Here is an 11,959-nt window from a genome sequence, read left to right as displayed (position 1 = left end):
TAGGCCGCAGCCCCCGGGATGTACTGGCCACAGCACTTCTCTCGCCTCAGACCCGAAAGATGACATTAGGGAGGTAGTAGCCTCTGTCGTACATGCTAGCCCCTGATGGTACGTGTCGAGCCTTTCCTCTCCCTCAGAGCCTCGAAAGATGGACAGTTGAGGAGGGAGAGCCTCTTCTTTCAGGCTATAACCCTTGATTGTACTGCCAGCCTCCGCCTCTCATCCCCCTCAAGCCCGAATGAAGTTAGGTAGGGAGGAGCCTCTTTCTCACCAGCCCCTGATTTTACTGGCCAGCCTGCTCTCGTCCCTCAGGAGGCCGAACGTTACAGTTAAGGAGTGGATGATCATCTGTCTTCCTGCTACCCCCCCGTGGCTGTTACTTTGCCAAGCCTTCCTCTCCCCCCTCAGGGGCCCGATACGGATTACAGTTTAGGGAGTATATGCCCTTCTCAGCTAGCCCCTGATGGTACTGCCACAGCCTTCTCTCTCTCCCTCATCACCGAAAGATGACAGTTTGGAGAGAAAGCTCCTTCTTAGAGCCCGCCACTGAATGGTACTGGCCATCCTACTCTCTCCAAGGCCGAAAGATTCATTCAGTAGGAGGACATCTGTCTTCATGCCACGCGCCTGAGGTACTGTGCCAGCCTACTCTCGACCCTCAGGGCCGAACGTGACCAGTTTAGTGGGAGGGGAGGAGCCTCTGTCTTCAAAGACAGCCCTAATGGTACTGGGCCACACCGTCTCTCTCCCCTCAAGAAGACGAACGATGGACGTTAGGGAGGGAGGAGCCCTCTGTCTTCATGCCAGCCCCTGACGTGGTACTGGGCCACCGTATCTCTCGCACAAGGCCTAACTATGACAGTTGAGGGAGGAGGATCCTCTGTCGTCAAGGCGCCACTGAGGGGTACTGGGCCAGCCTAATCTCTGTTCCGCTCAGAGCCGAATAGTGAATGTTCGTGAGGGAGGGCCTCTTTCCTCAGAGCCGCCGCCGATGTAACAGGAGCCAGCCTTCCCTCCTCTCCCTCAGAACCGACATTCCATGGAGAGGCCGACTGTCTTCCAGGCCGCAGCTTATGGTACTGTGTCCTGGCCTACTCTCATCTCGCAGCCGAACGAGGACAGTTAGGGATGGAAGGAGCCGCTCTGTTCTTCACATTCAGTACCCGCGCCCTGATGGTACTTGGCCGCCGACCGCGCCCGCGAGCAAGATACGTTGTAGGAGGGAAGAGCCGCGGTCTTCAGGGCTACACCGATAGTACTGACGGCTTTGCCAGCCGTTCTCTCTCCCTCAGCGCCTGAAAGGATTGACCGTTATGGATGAGGAGAGCTCCTTCTTGCAGGCCAGCCCTGAGGGGACTGGCCAGCCTCCAGTCCCATCAGAGGCCGAAATATGAACAGTTAGGGAGGGAGGAGCCTCTGTCCTCAGGCTACCCCTGTGGTAAGTATACTGAGGCCACTATCTCTCTCCCAGGAGCCCGAAAGCTGACGTTAGGGAGGAAGTACTCACTTCTTCAGCCACCCCTGAGGGTACTGGGGGCCACCTCCTCTGCTCCCTCAAGGCCGAAAGATGACAGTAGGGGAGGGAGCCTCTGTCCTTTCAGCCGCCCATATTGTACTTGCCAGCATTCTCTCTCCTCATAGGGCGCGGAGCGATGACAGGGAGGAGGAGCCTCTTGTCCTTCGCCAGCCTCTGAATGGTATCTGGTCCCAGCCTACTCTCATTCTCTCAGATGGTGCCCCTAAGATGACAGTTAGGGAGTGGAGGAGCCTCTGTCTTCAGCCAGCCCCTGATGGTACATGCACAGCCTCTCTCTCTCCCTCAGAGGCCCCAAAGATGACTTTGAAAGGAGTGAGGAGGCCTCTGTCCTTCATGGGCTACCCCAATGATTGTTACCTTGGCCACCGTCTCATCAGTCCCTCACGGCCTGAAAGATACAGTAGGGAGGAGAGCTCCCTGTCTTACAGGCAGGCCCGCTGATGTACTGGCCGGCCGATTCTCTCTCCATCAGAGGCGCTAAAGATGAAAAAGATGGATGACAGTCAGTTAGGGACCGGGAGGGGAGGAGCCTTGCTTTCGTCCTTCCGAGGCTGGAGCCTGGAAATGGTACTGGGCCAAGGCTTACTCTCTATCCACTCAGAGTAGCCCGAGGGAAAAGAGATGAACAGATTAGGGATGGGAGGTAGCGCTCTTTCTTCAGGCTTGAGCACCTGATTGTGGACTGTGGGCCGAAGCCCTACTCTTCTCCCTCCAGAGGCCTCCGAAAAAGATGAAAAAGATGACAGTTCAGGGGATGGCGGGACTGAGGGGGAGGAAACAGCCCTCTTGTCTTCAGGGCTTGAGCCCCTGAGATGGTATCTGGGAGACCAGGGCTTACTTCTCTCGCTCCAGAGGCCCGAAAATGGGGATGATCAGTAAGTTGAGGGACGTGGCAGGAGCCTCTGTTCATGTCGAGGCTGAGCTCCCTGTTGAATGCGTAATACTGGGCAGGCCTATACTGTCGTCCTCATGAGGCCGAAAGAAGATGACAGTCAGTTTATGGGAGGGAGGAAGCCTCTTGGTCCTTCAGCGGGGCTGAGCCACGTGATAGGTACTGGGCACAGGCCTACTTCTCTCCCTGGCAGAGGCGTCGGAAATAAGCTGATTGACAGTTTAGGGAGGGAGGTAGCCTCTTTCTTCCAGGCTGGCCCCTGGTGATGGTAACTTGGGACCTAGGCTACTCTCTCCCTCAAGAGGGGCGAAAAAGAAAAAAGATCGACCAGAGAAAGATGAAAGTTTCAAGGGTAAGGAGGAGCGCCATCATTATTTCGTATCAGGCTGAGCCCCTGACTCACCTGATGGTACTTGGGGCATTAGTCGTGCATACTCTCTCTCACGGGAGGTCCGAAAAGATGACAGTTAGCGGGATGGGAGGGAGCCTCTTTCTTCAGGGCTTGGCCACTTGATTAGGTACTGGGCCAGCCATACTCTATCCTACTCAGAGGCCGAAACGGATGACAGTTAGGGCGGGGATGGTATGACCGCTCGTTTCTTTCAGTAAGGCCTGGCCCCTGAATTGGTACTGTGGCTTAGCCTATCTCTCTCCCTTCAGAGGCCGAAAAATGGAATGACAGTTAGGGGAGGAAGGAGCCTCTTTGCTTCAGTCTAGGCAATAGTGGCCGCTTGATGTTGTAACTGGTGCGCTAGCATTACTCTCATCCCTTGCAGAGTTGCACGCGAAAAACTGATGACCAGTTAGGACTGTTTCGATGACAGTTAGGTGTTGGGAGGCGAGGGAGGGGTCCATCTTTGGTCTTCAGGGTCTGGCCCCTGATGGTATGGGTGCGCCCGAGCCTATTCTTCTCCCTCAGGAGGATCGATAAAGATGACAGGTTAGCCGTATGGTAGGAGCCTCTTTATTCAGTGCTTGGACCCCTAGTATGGTAATGTACGTGGCTTAGCCATACTCTTCCCTGCAGAGGCGATAAAGTGGATGCCCACAGGTTTGTAGGGGTGTAGGGAGGAGCCTGCTTTCCTTCAGGTGCGTTGGCGCCCTTGATTGGTAATGGGCCAGCATTCGTGGCTTCGTCCTAACTCAGACCCTACTCCTCTCCCTCAGGGGTAGCCGAAAAAAGGATGAACAGTTAGGGTTTAGGTGATGGATGCTCTTTCTTCAGGGTCTGGCCCCTTGAATGGTACTGGGCCAGGCGCCTACATCTACTCCGCTTTCAGAGGGGGCCGAAGAACGGATGGACCAGTTTTGTAAGGGAGGGAGGAAGCCGTCTTTTCTTCAGGCTGGCCCCTGATTGGTGAGTAACGATCGGGCTAGCCTACTCTCTAACCTCAGAAGGGCCGAAAAGAAGATGGAAGTTAGGGATGGGAGGTAGCCCATCTATTCTTAGGGGGCTGGGCACTGATGGTTACTGGAGCCCCAGCCGTATCTATCTGCCCTTCAGACGGCCGACAGATAGATGTGACAAGTTTAGGGCGAGGGAGGGAGCGCTCTGTTGTTCTTCTAGGCTGGGCCCTGGATGGTACTGGCCCCAGCCTACTTCTTCTCACGCTCATTGAGAGCCCGAAGAAGATGACCGTTTCAGGTTTCTTAGGGATTTTGGAGGGAGGCATGAGCCTATTTCTTGCAGGCTGGCCCTGGATCTCCTTTTTGATGTTGTACCTGGGGCCAGTGTCCTACTCTCGTCGCTCTCATGTTTTTGGGCTTCGAAACGATGGGACAAGATCCGACAGGTTTAGGGAGGGAGGAGGGCCCTACTTTTCTTCAGGGCTGGCCCCTCGACCTGATGAGTACTAGGGCGCAGCCTTACTCTCTCCCTTCAGAGGGGCCGCGAAAAAGATGAAAAGATGGACAGCGTTAGGAAGGGAGTGAGGCAGCCTCCTTTTCATTCGAGGAGGAGCTTGGCCCTTTCTGATTTAGTACTTGGGCCAAAGCCTTCTCTCTCTCAGAGGCCCTGAAGGATAAAGATTGACAGTTTTTAGGGAGGGAAGAGGCCTCTCTCTTGGCCAGGGCTGGCCCTGGATGGTTACTGGGGCCAGCGCTAACATTCCCCTCAGAGGGGCCGAAAAGATAAAAACCGAGTGTAACAGTAGAGGAGAGCCCTTCTTCAGGCTGGCCCTGCGATGGTACTGGGCCAGCCACGCTCTCTCTCTCCCTCAGAGGCTCGAAAGATGACAGTTAGGGAGGGAGGGGCCCTTTCTTTCTTCAGGCCTGGCCCCTGATGGTACTGGGCCAGCCTCTCTCTCCCTCAGAGGACAGAAAGATTTGACAGTTTAGGGAGGGAGGAGCCTGCTTTCTTCAGGCTTGGCCGCCCCCTGATGGGTATGGCCACCTACTCTCTTCCCTCGGGAGAGCCGAAAGATGAAGTTAGGGAGGGAGGAGCCCGCTGTCTTCAGCTGGCCCCTGATGGGACTGGCCAGCCTTCTCTCTCCCTCAGAGCCGAAAGATTGACATATTTAGGGAGGGAGGACCTCTTTCTTCAGGCTGGCCCCGATGGTACTGGGCCAGCCTCCTCTCCCTCAGGCGGGCAAAAGATGGCAGTTTAGGGGAGGGGAGCCTTCTTTCTTCAGGCTTGCCCCTGATGGTACTGGGCCAGCCTACTCTCTCCCTCAGAGGCTCGAAAGAGACAGTTTAGGGGAGGGGATCCTCTTTTCTTTCAGCTGGCCCCTGATGGTACTGGGCAGCCGATTCTCTCCCTCAGAGGCCCGAAAGATGACAGTTAGGGGGGGAGGAGCCTCTTCTTCCAGCTGGCCCCTGTATGGTACTGGGCCAGCCTACTCTCCCCTCAGAGGCCGAAAAGATGACAGTTAGGGAGGGAGGAGCCTTTCTTCAGGCTGGCCCCTGATGGTACTGTACTGGGCCAGCCTACTCTCCCCTCAGAGGCCGAAAGATGACAGTTAGGGAGGGAGGAGCCTCTTCTTCAGGCTGGCCCCTGATGGTACTGGGCCAGCCTACTCTCATCCAAAGAGGACCGAAAGATGACAGTTTAGGGAGGGAGAGCCTCTTCTTCAGGCTGGGCCCCTTGATGATGTACTGAGGCCTACCTACTCTCTCCCATCAAGAATTCCGAAATGATGGACAGTAGGGAGGGAGGCAGCCTCTTTCTCAGGCTGGCCCCTGATGGTACTGGCCAGCCTACTCTCTCCCTATAGGAGGGCCGAAAGATGACAAGTTAGGGATGGAGGAGCCTCTTTCTTCAGGCTGGCCCCTGATGGTAACTGGGCCAACCTTCACTCTCTCCCTCAGAGGCCGCAAAGATGACAGTTAGGGGTGGAGGAGCCTCTTCTTCAGGCTGGCCCCTGATGGTACTGGGCCAGCCTACTCTCTCCCTCAGAGGCCGAAGAATGACAGTTAGGAGGGTAGGAGCCCTTTCTTCGGGCTGGCCCCGATGGTACTGGGCCAGCCTACTCTCTCCCTCAGAAGGCCGAAAGATGACAGTTAGGGAGGGAGGAGCCTCTTCTACAGGCTGCCCTATATGGTACGGGCCAGCCTACTCTCTCCCTCAAGGCCGGAAGATGACAGTTAGGGAGGGAGGCTCTCGTTCTTCAGGCTGGCCCCTGATGGTACTGGGCCAGCCTACTCTCTCCCTCAGAGCCGAAGGATCAGTTAGGGAGGGAGGAGCCTCTTTCTTCAGGCTGCCCCTGATGGTACTGGAGCCTTGTCCTACTCTCTCACTCAAGGCCAAAGAACAATGACTGTTAGGGAGGGAGGAGCCTCTTTCTCTTCAGGCTGGCCCCTGATGGTTACTGGGCCAGCATACTCTCATCCCTCAGAGGCCGAAATGATGACAGTTAGGGAGGGAGGAGCCTTTCTTCAAGGCTCGGCCCCTTGATGGGACTGGGGCAGCCTACTCTCGTCCTCTGATGCCGAAAGTTGACAGTTAGGGAGGGAGGAGCCTTGCTATGAGGCTGGCCACTCGATGGTAACTGGACATAGCCTACTCTCCCTCTCCTCAGGCCGAAATGACAGTTAGGGAGGGAGGAGCCTCTTTCTTCGTCAGCTCCCCTGATTGTACTGGCCAGCCTACTCTCTCCCTCAGAGGTCCGAATGAATGATGACAGTTAGGGAGGGAGGAACCCGTCTTTCTCAGCTGGCCCCTGATTGTACTGGGGCCAGCCAACTCTCTCCCTCAGAGGCCGAAAGATGACAGTTAGGGAGGAGAGGAGCCTCTGTTCTTCAGGCTGGCCCTGGATGGTACTGGGGCAGCCTACTCTCTCCCTCAGAGCCGAAATAATGACAGTTAGGGAGGAGGAGCCCTCTTTCTTCAGGCCATTGTACCCCGTTATGTGTACGTGGCCAGGGCTTACTCTCTCCCGTGAGAGGTGCCGAACAGATGACAGATTAGTGTGTGGGAGGTATGCCTCTTTTCTTCTATCGTCCCCTTATGTTATGTCCATCCGTACGCCTTCCCTAACTGTCATCTTTCGGCCTCTGTACTGTATCGTATTTTCATTTTGTTTTGTAAACCGCCGTGATCATAGGAACGGCGGTATATAAATAAAATTTCAATCAATCAATTCAATGTTTGTTAGACAGCAAAAAATGTAATTACTTACTAGGCTGCTGCCTTTTAGCAAGACAAAAAGCACTAGAATAAAATCTCAGACATCTTTCCCACAGAGATGGTTAAAAGAGGGGAATTGTAATATTAATTTTATAGGCAACAGGTCTGTTCTGCTATTATTATTTAAGACAAAATGCTTGTCTGTTTTTACAGCAAAACCTAAAAAAGGAATAGAGAGATAAAAGCTATTTCTTGATATCTGGAGACAAGAAACACAGACACACAGAGAAATTACTGCAAAACAGAATGGATTACAAGTTAATACATTATATAATTAAGTGAGGGTAACATATTCACTTTCCAGGCCACAAAAGAGAGAAGCTGGAGTCTAGAATACTATAGTCAACCATTGATGATTAATAGGTTTTGAGTGACGGTATACAAATTTGTTGTAACTTTAATTTCCTCCTGTTGCATTTAATAGTCTTCTTATGTCCCCCCCCCCCGGAGAAGTGCTCTACTTTGCAAAGAATAGAAACTAAGAACTGCATACATATTGGGGGGGGGGGGACTGCACCAAAACTAATTTTGGCTATTATTAATCAATCAAGCTTTATTTCCAGTCACTAAAACTGGCAAGACATGCCATAACTTAAAGCCATATAAAATAGATTTTTGGCTATTAAAAGTTCACTCTAATAGCACAGGGGTTTTAGACAGCAACCCTAACTTAAAGGAGCAAGTACAATATAAACTTGACGTTGGCTGCATCTGCACCACAGAAATAATTCAGTTTGACACCACTTTACCTACCATTCTATGGCTCAATGCTATGGAATTCTGGAATTTGTAATTTTGTCTAATATTTAGCCTTTTCTGTCAGAGACCTCTGGTGCCACAACGAATTACAATTCCCAGAATTCCATAGCACTGAGCCATGAGAATTAAAGTGATGTCAACCTGGATTATTTCTGCAGTTCAGATGCAACTCTAGTCTTAACCCCACTACCTCTACAGCAGAGGCTTGCAATAATCTATTCCAGAACTTTGGAAGATATAACTGTAATAAGTTACTTACAATTTCCTTTTTTGCCAGCAAAGATATAAATCCATTCCAATGTCATTGGAATGCAGTAAGTGATAACACCATTCCTTTTGCAGTGTGACTGTAAATTTTAATTCTTCTCATAGTTGGAAGTGTGGCCTAACCAAATGGAGGAGGAATATCAATTAGTTTCAGTTGAATTTTGTACTGCTGAATAAAAAGCCTTCAGATTTTTATAAAGTAACTAAAAATATTTTTTCAGATGAGTTTAAGTAGTAATGACTTACATTTAAAAAACTATTGCTTTAATGAGAACTAGCTACGGGGGGGGGGGGGGAGATAAACTGTAGCTAGTTACTACTTATAAGTAACTTTTCTGAGTCTATCTCCCCAAGAGCACCTCACTATCAGCCAAGCACAGTCAAAGCACCCAGAGGAAGTAGCAGTGCAGGAGCTGAAAAAGCAAAATTAATTTGCACCAATACCCCTCCAACAACTCTTTCCTCTCCCTCCCTCCCAAATCCTTGACTTATCTATGGGTCATATCAAAATCCATAATTTTGGCCCCAAAACCTGCCCTCAACTTATATATGAGGTCGACTTATAGTCAAGTATATACATAGAATCATAGAGTTGGAAGAGACCGCAAGGGCCATCCAGTCCAACCCCCTTCTGCCATGCAGGAACTCTCAATCAAATCATCTCCTTTGACAGATGGCCATCCAGTCTCTGCTTAAAGACCTCCAAGGAAGGAGACTCCACTACACTCCGAGGAAGGAGTGTGTTTCACTGTCGAACAGCCCTTACGGTCAGGAAGTTCTGGTTTTTTATTACTCTGTCAAATACATTTATGGTAAGCCACTCTAGATGGTGCCATTGAAAGGCTTCAAAAATTCCATTCCTCCCTCGCCAAAAATTACACAAGTGGCTGTGCAATCTAGCTTTTAAAAAGTCCACCACTTCCTAGCCATATAAAGCAATGGTCTTGGCCATATCTCTATGTCTGGTTCATACACAGCCAGCCTTTATGCATTTTAAATGGAGGTAGCAGCTGCCTTGTGCTCTGAGTCACACATCCCTGATCTGGTTAGCTTAGAACTGTCCAGAAACTTAGCAGACAAGTGTCAAAATGTATTGTTTATTTATTTAATTTATATCATACGCTTCTCCCATGATGGGATTCAAGGTGGCTTACAGTAATTAAAAGCAATTAAGCTAAAACGTTAGTTTATGAAAGATAAAAAAGAATTAAAGCACAATATTTCTGAAAATATTAATTTTAAAACATGGTTTTTAAACATAGCCACATTAGCCTGGAATATCAGTATCAGCATCTGAAGAAGGAGACCTAGAGCCCCATTCATACTACGAAAATAATCTGGGATGAATCCGGGTTATTTCCTTGGTGTTTACACTTGCTGCGAATGCACTCAGTGCACTTTGGGGAGGGCAGGGTTTACCAAAAAATCTACTTAAACCAGGATATTGGATACTGAGGTTTTTCCCCCAGAGTTTTCCTGAAAGATTCAAATTGATCTGCATCTTCAGCAGTGTGAATACGCTGCCAAATTGATTCAGATAGCTCTGTATTGCTTAAGGGAATGGAGGCGGCCCTATTTTATCCTGAAACGATGGCATGTGTGAATAGCACAAGGGTTAAAATGACTCAAAGAGATCTGCAAACCCAAAGTGTACTGGGAACAATGATCCCGACATGCATCAACATGGCGATTCGCAACTCCTCTGGGCAAAAAGCTGAGTGTGAATGCCCCCCCAATCTACAAAAGCTTAAGCTGCAACTTCTTTCACAGAGTTAGTCTCAAATGTGCTGTGAGATCCCTTTGTACAATGATTCAAAACAGTAGAATATTTAAAACATAATTTCCACTTGAACATAAAAAATACAGCACAACATTTTACACACACACACACACACACACACACACACACACACACACACATTTCATAATTAAAACTCAAGAGTCTGCCTGAATAAAAACATCTTCACTTGCTGGCAGAAAGAGAGCATGCAGGGGGGCCAACCAAAACTCCCTTGGAAGGAGTTTCTTCTCCCTCTGAAGAAAATTGCCAAGAAACCCCATGACAGGTTTGCCTTAGGGTTGCCATAAATGGGAAAAGACACAACAGCACAACAAGATAGTGTATTGGTTTGAGTGTTGGACTATGACTCTGGAAGTCAAGGCTTCAATTCCCATTCAGCCACAGAAACCCACTGAGTGACCTTAGCCAAGTCACATTGTCTCAGCCTCAGAGGAAGGACATGGCAAGCACCCTCTGAAGAAACTTGCCAAGAAAACCCCATGAATGCACACAACAAAAACAATTTAGGGCTGAACACCGGCATAGATTGTAAGCCTGAAGGCAGGGAACTGTCTAATTAACAATTTGTAAGTCTTTGTGGCAGAACAGCGGGGTATAAATACTCAAAATACACACACACACACACACACTACACATATTTTTTTTAAATGGGGAATACACACACACTCCTCCATTTATATGTGTATGTGTGTGTATTCCCCCCTTCAAATACACACACACACACACACACATTTGTGGTGTAGTGGTTTCGGTATTGGACTAGAACTCTAGAGACCAGGGTTCAATTTCCAGCTCTGCCATGAAAACCATTGGGTGACCTTGGGCAAGTCACACTCTCTCAGCCCCAAGGGATGGCAATGGCAAACCTTCTCTGAAGAAACTTGCCAAGAAAGCCCCATGGTAGGTTCACCTTAGGTCTCTGTAAGTCAGAAACAACTTGAAGGCACATGAAAACAACACACACATACATATACAGTGGTACCCCGGGTTACGAAAATAATTCGTTCCGCCGCCGCGTTCGTAACCCGAAATCCTTCGTAAGCCGAAAAAGCCATAGGCGCTAATGGGGCAAAGCCGCGATTTCGTGCGAAATAGCGCCGAAAAGCACCAAAAAATTTTTCGTAACCCGAAAAAACCTTCGTAACCCGGAACAGTTTTTTCCTATTGATTTTTTTCGTATCCCGGGAATTTCGTAAGGCGGTGCTTTCGTATCCCGGGGTACCACTGTAAATGTAAACACATACACCCACAGGGGAGGATATATATATCGTATTGTATATTTGAAAAAGAGAATATGTGTATGTATATATATATATATATATATAGAGAGAGAGAGAGAGAGACAGAGAGACAGAGACAGAGAGAGGGAAGAGACCGCAAGGGCCATCCAGTCCAACCCTATCCTGCCATGCAGGAACTCTCATTCAAAGCATCCCGACAGATGGTCATCCAACCTGTTTAAAGACCTCCAAGGAAGGAAACTCCACCACACTCCAAGAAAGTGTGCTCCAAGTATATTATACATATACTTACAGTATATATATTATATACTTGTCCCTCCATATCTGCTAGGGTTAGGGGCACAAGACCCCCGTAAATATGGAAAAACCACAAATAATAAGAACATCATGTTTTTACCTGAGAGGACATCTCTCTAGGAATCTCTAGGTCCTCCAGTACAACTCTGTGCTCAACCTCTGCCAGACACTGACCATAGAACTGCTCTGGAGGAGCTACAAAGGCCTTGTATTCTCTCTAAGGATCTCTAGGTCTTTTAGTGCAACTTTTAGTTAAAGTGACCATAGAGTTGTGCTGGAGGACCTAGATATTCCTAGAGAGAACATATTAATCAAGTCCATGAATAATTAAATCTGCAAATATCAAATCTGCAAATATGGATGTGTGTGTGTGTGTGTGTGTGTGTGTGTATATATATATATATATAATACATACACATACATATATACATACACACATTCATATATGTGTGTGTGTACTGTATATATTATATACAGAAAGTGAGAGCACTATATTTGAAAGGGAGAATATGTGTGTGTATATATATATATATATATATAC

At 49.0% G+C, this 11,959-nt stretch overlaps 1 protein-coding gene across 7 annotated transcripts in view; it reads right to left on the bottom strand.

Annotated features, from left to right (window-relative positions):
- Positions 1-11,959, bottom strand: part of POU6F1 (POU class 6 homeobox 1) — a 66,722-nt gene that overhangs the window by 27,625 nt on the left and 27,138 nt on the right. Inside the window, exon 2 of one of the 7 annotated variants that reach the window (XM_042449441.1) lies at positions 8,072-8,197. The exons of the other annotated variants lie outside the window; for them this stretch is intronic. The gene's annotated coding sequence lies outside the window, so the exon portion shown is untranslated. The remainder of the gene's footprint in view (positions 1-8,071; positions 8,198-11,959) is intronic. 7 annotated transcript variants of the gene reach the window in all.

The sequence above is a fragment of the Sceloporus undulatus genome, chromosome 2 (assembly GCF_019175285.1).
Source record: "Sceloporus undulatus isolate JIND9_A2432 ecotype Alabama chromosome 2, SceUnd_v1.1, whole genome shotgun sequence".
Taxonomy (NCBI): domain Eukaryota; kingdom Metazoa; phylum Chordata; class Lepidosauria; order Squamata; family Phrynosomatidae; genus Sceloporus; species Sceloporus undulatus.
Note: the sequence above shows the minus strand (reverse complement) of the source record. Positions and strands in the feature narration are given on the sequence as shown.